Source organism: Macaca mulatta, chromosome 7 (assembly GCF_049350105.2).
Source record: "Macaca mulatta isolate MMU2019108-1 chromosome 7, T2T-MMU8v2.0, whole genome shotgun sequence".
NCBI lineage: Eukaryota > Metazoa > Chordata > Mammalia > Primates > Cercopithecidae > Macaca > Macaca mulatta.
The window spans coordinates 130,407,812-130,413,811 of NC_133412.1; positions in this window are offsets into that span (position 1 = coordinate 130,407,812).

The following is a 6,000-nucleotide window of genomic DNA, read 5'->3' on the forward strand; positions in this document are numbered from 1 at the left end:
AATTAAAGAAGAAACAGCTGCATTTCAAAGGGATTCCTATTCCAGAAGCTTAATCGTGATTGACATGTTCTTATTCTAAGCTATAAGACACTCTAAGAGTCCTTTCTTGGGTTAAAACTTCAATCATTTTCTAAAAAATTATCTCACTATGGATTTTATTCATTTTCTTTGATAACTATTCTTTGCATTTTTTAACTTGAAAGATGCTTTGCGTTTGCAGTGCATATGAGCAGCTACTTCCAGTGAAAGATTTGGATAGTGTCAGACCTTCTCTAGATGCAAAATTGCTAAATTCCCTTTTAGTGCCAAAATATGATTATGAAATCTGATGTCTATCACATAGGTAATTATTCTTCAATAAATTCGAAAGGTTAAAAAAGAAAAGTGTTAAATTTTTTAGAATGAACTCCAGAAAAGATGGTTCATGATTTTGTAAACCCTTTTCTCCATTTTTTACTAAACAATATTTTAAAAACTTTTTAAAGCCAGCAATATAGTACTCAAGCAATACACCCTTACAGTAGTGGCATTTTTTTTTTTTTTTAACTTTTTAAGCAATTGATTCAAATGTCAAGTTTGCAGTAGGCTTGTCAGGAATTCCGATGACAATTATTTGTTTAAAAAAATTTTTGTATTAAACATTAGTCTGTCCCATAAAATAGTTTTCATTTTTTCACACCAATTCAGTATTTCTACTGGATTAAAATTATTATGGTGTTTTTATACATTGTATGATTTAAGATCTTTCAAGGCAGACATTTATACTTAGTCACAATTGCCAATTTTTTTTGGTTTTTGTTATAGTATTTCAAAATACTTCATAGACATTGATAAACTGCTACACTACCCCTGGGAGCTAGGTAGGTGGAATTATCATCCAGGACTTCTGTAGGGACTGCTGCCACAACAGAATGGTTGTTCCTAAGACAAAGGTCAAAAAAAGGGGTGTTAATAAACAGTCCTCAGGTTTAAGGGACTTTTTTAGGATTACATCTTAAATTCCAACAAATCAGATTTAGGAGTTACTGAAAGTGAAATTGATCCATCCCTCATCCAAACTTTGCAATACTTTCCTGTTCTGACATCATTTAGATAGTTAGCTGTATTATCAGATTAGAAACCATTGTACCAGGCTGCTGAAAGGAAAAGGAGGCAAAAAGCTAAACATGGGATGAATTCTGAACCTTTTAACCTGGCTGAAGTACGTTGGTCCCTGTTATGCAAATACCTTCAATCCTCTGCTAAGTTCAGTGGAAATAATTTTCTTGAATGACAGGTTTATTCAGCAAGGATTCAGTTGGTGATTAATCCCCCTTTGATCTAGGGTATTTCACTTAACTACCAGTTACCTCGTTCTGACAAAGTGCAACTGAGATTAGGGAGATCACTAGAACACTACCAGGGTGTGCGTTTATTCTCTATAACCTTTTAAAGCAAGGGCCAAGAATGCAATTTATTTTCAGTATTTGAAGATGTAAAGTCCTGTCTGCTAAGTTAGAAAGTCAATTGAATACCAAATGAAGTTTATGTCTTACGTAATAGAACAAACATTTCTTTTTGCTTTGCCTAACAATGATATTAGGAAACACAGGCTTTGAAGAAAGAAGAAACAAAGACTACATTCTAAGTATTGCTTCTAGTTTTGTTTCATGCACTAGAGTATACTTACTGGCCCTGAGATAACCCAAAAATCAAAGCAGTGGCTATAACGTAGGCTGAGAAAATGCTTCTGTTTTATTAAGCTGCGTGGTTTCTTCTCACCTTTCCCCTACCACCACCACCACCACCATTAGAAAATGTCATACTGTGTGGTAAAGAAATCCAGTTGAGGAAAATGTGTTGCAGTACACGGTTATCCACCTTAAGACTAATGATTCTGAAGCTTTGTTAACTATTTCTTTTCTTGAGGCAAAGGAGCTTCTTATGTTTCCATTATAAGAATAATTGCATTCATTGTCAGGACGCTTTTTTTTTAAAAAAAAAAAGTGACAGCATTACCAAAATACTCGAGTAATTAAATTTTTTCTGCCTGCCTTTCTCTCAGTTATCTGAGTACCTCTTCTTCCATAATTTTAAATTTTGAAATATTACATGGGATTTTGCACAGTATTTTGAGAAAAAAATTTAAGATCATGTTTCATGCTAGGTTTCTCAATTTGCTGTTTAAAACTGTTTCAATAGTAATGTCAGTCTTTATCTTGCAAGATGTCAAATCAGAGGATTTATTCCTCCAGTATATTTTAAGACCTTTAAAAAAAAAAGTATACTGATTTGTCACAAAATATGTTTTTAAAGATTAGATTTTGATTAATGATTGAATTATAAGCAAAGCATTTTAATGCTTAGTAATTACTATTCTAGTAGTATTTTACAATACAAGTGATGTATTTAGATTATCATACCTTTTTTTGGCTCAGACTTTTTGTGATCTAATTTATAAATTGAAACAACGACTCAAAGAAGTGCATATCTAACTTATGTTTGTGCCAAGCCAGCTTCCTCTAGTTTCAATTTAATAACTAGTTTCAAAATATATTTTGATAGCAAGTTCCTAAACCACAACAAAATTGCGGATCAGGAAAAATATAAGATGCAGTATTCTATAAAGATAGAGGGCAGGTTCCCATTGGCTATGTTGCTAAGAAACTAGTGTTTTTAATCATTACACTCCGTGCAGTTATATTTATTCAATAAAACAGGATATATTTTGAAATTGACCATCATAGAATATGTATATATACACACAACATACATATACAAGTATATGAATTTATGTAAATGTATACAACACTAGTGTGTCTGACTTGATGGGTTTCCCTGTGAAACATGTCGGTATCATGTAAGATAAAGAATATTTTAAGGTCGAATATTCAAATATCTTTCCTCCAAACACAGTATTAGTTAATAGTAGTGAAAGGATTCATTAAACTGAAAATTGCCAAGGAACTCATGAGTTGGGGATTGAAACAAAGTGATTAAAACTCATGACCTGAAGTCTTTCCAACTAGCCTCCAACTTTCCTCACCAGCTGTTTTATGGATATAACATTAGTGTTTGTGTATAGCCTGGAACAATACAAAGCTGTACCTGTATCACTAGTTTCTTGCCTTATAAGCAGGATACTGCAAGGGCTGTTAATTTTTCTAATGCCCTGGCCAATCTGTATAATTGACATCAGTGTATTGTTAATGTGTGATGCACAAGCATTTACAGATGGACAAATACTCCACACTAAAAACCACCTGCTGAATTTTTTTTCCAGTAGGATGTGAAAATTTGCATTTCTAATCTGTCAGACATTTAAAGTCAAAACTGCATATTTCCTTTAAATGGCCTCTTTTAAATATTTTATGTTTATAAATTTTGTTGTAATGAAAAAATTTTAAATTAGTTATTCCTCTTAAATTTTTACTTTTTCCTTCAAGGGACTTGGGTGCCCTCTGCAGGTTATAAAGAGATAATTAGTGACTATATTTTAAAACCCTGTGATTTTTCTCTTTCATACACATAGCCTGCTTACACCCAATTTCAAAGAAAGTGTGAGCTAATTTATTTGTGTTAACTCTTATTAATTTGCCAGTGGTTGAAGTTGGAGTTTCTTTTCTCCACTAGTTTTATAGGTGTGTTTAGTGTGAAGAATGTGATACCATTGAACTTCCAGACTACTTAGCTGGAGCTCTTTAAATGTTGGAACTGTAGTAATACACATTCCCTCACAGAAGGGAGATTGGGAAAATAACTATTTTGAAATTTATTGCAAATGTAGGGAATAGCTTGTTTCCCATTACGTTTTTAGAATATTACACATTTGGAGTAAGCCTTGCTTTTTCAACAGTCGTCATGTAAAATTACATGAAAGAAAATAATTTGGAAATTGCACAAGATTTCTCTTTCTTGATCTTGTTGATGATGATGATTGTGTTCTAGCTCAAAAAGCAGACCTTCTCAGAATTGCTTATTTTTTAAAAAAGTGAGTACTAAACAGATCATGCGTAGGTACTGCCCATTGCAGACATAGGTCTACTAAACTAGAAAGAGTATTTGAAGAGCAAAAGGCAAAGGTTTCCTCACCATCCTGTGGAAGTACATGAGTTACTCCTTTCAGTACACCTATACTTTCTCAACAGGTGTAGCAGATTTGTTTCTGAAGGACATAGGAATTCATTTTTTATATGAAACTGTAGAACTGGAGTGGTAATGGCACTTCTGATTCAATTAACTTACTTGGTGAAGCTGCCAGGGAAGCTAAATATGATGAGAACAAGAGGAATGACTGGGTCAAATTAATAGAAATAGATCTTTTTGCAAGCAACATAATGATTCTGATCATCAACCTTGAAAAGTAAATTAGAACAAGCAAATTGCTGTTGAAAAATTCTTTCAGCACTCTGCTGTTGCTACTCAGCTAGTCATAGCTCAGCCAGAGGGAAGGAAAAAATGCACTCAGTTTTGCATTAACAAAGGAAACATTATTAAAGTGAATGTTTACATTGTGTTTATTGAAGTGTTGAAAGAATATTTGTTGCATCTTCAAGCAACCTGCTGCTCTCCAGACTTACAGTGCATGAGTGATAATAAAAATGAGTCAGTAACTTGTACATTTTAGAAAATAAATAACTTTTAACATAATATTTCTCAACTATGTTAATTCAAAATATTTAAGTGCCAAATTTAATGTTACCTTCTCTGCTAAAGATTTTTGTCTCTAGGAAATATATTCCATCAAAAAAAAAAGAAAAGAAAAGAAAAGAAACTCTCATTTATTTATTTGAGTATACCTTCCAGTTACTTCCAGATGCTTTATGTAACTTTCCTCCCAGAAGCTACAATACATAAGAAATAATAAGCTGAAAATAATCAAAAAATGAAAACAATTGTGAAATTACTGAAATGGGCATGTAATATATGCATTGGAGAAATACCAGTTGATTACTGTGATAACTTTTGAGCGCTGCAGTTATTTTGAACTACCTCATAAAGACTGCATTGAGAATGAAAAAGCCATTGAACAATAGGTGTACCAATTTGACCTTTAAAAGTTCAATCTTTATTATATGCATTGATAAGTGGGAAAGTTAATAATTAAAAATTTAGAAAGAATTTTAGCCTTTACCTTTTTAAAATGAACAATTTAAATCACTCTTACACTTTAGAAATTGAAATATAGTATTTAACAGGTATTAAAATGTTTTACTTGGTCTCTTAGTGTTATTGAATACAAGTTTAGTATTCTGTAATCCCTTATGGATTGGCTGATTTTTGAAGAACTATTTTCTTAGATTTACCAACAGGACAAGTTGTCGGCCTTTTCCCACATTTCAACCTAAAAATGGTATCTATCGCGGTTATCAAAGATTAGCCCTTAAAAAACTCTTAGCCTGTTACTTTATTACTTACCATTTCTATAATATGTATGTTTACAGAGCATCATATATTTTAAGTCTAGAATCAATAAAAAGTTGTCTTTGTCAATAATCAAAAAATTTTTAATCTAAAATAAAGTAGATGTCACGCCTCTAATTCTGCTTTTGCTAAGGCAATCATCAGTAGAAGTGGTTAGTAATATTTGTTGCTTGTTAACTAACTGGAGCAAGGGGACTTTTTAATATGAATAACAGTGGTCTCGTGCCATAAGTATTTATTTCCCTCATACATATTAAAATAGCACATTATTTTATTTAATATTTAAGGCCTAAGCAATTGATCATAAGGTATGGCTTGGAATTTAAAACTGCTGAGCAGTATGGTTCAGAGGGAGACCTTAATTTGGTCAATAAAAATTCATAATTAATGTTAAGCTTTGTGCTCATGTTATATGCTACTCTGGGATTAGACACAAAGACAAAAAACAGTTCCATATTTTGAAGGATATATTCTTGCCTCCTGCAATGTATTAGTATTGTAGTGTAGAAGACTATTTGTATATGTTGTTAGTACAGAAACTGCCCAAAAAGGTGATGGTGGAAGTCTACCTGCCAGTTATACGGTATGCCGCAGGGG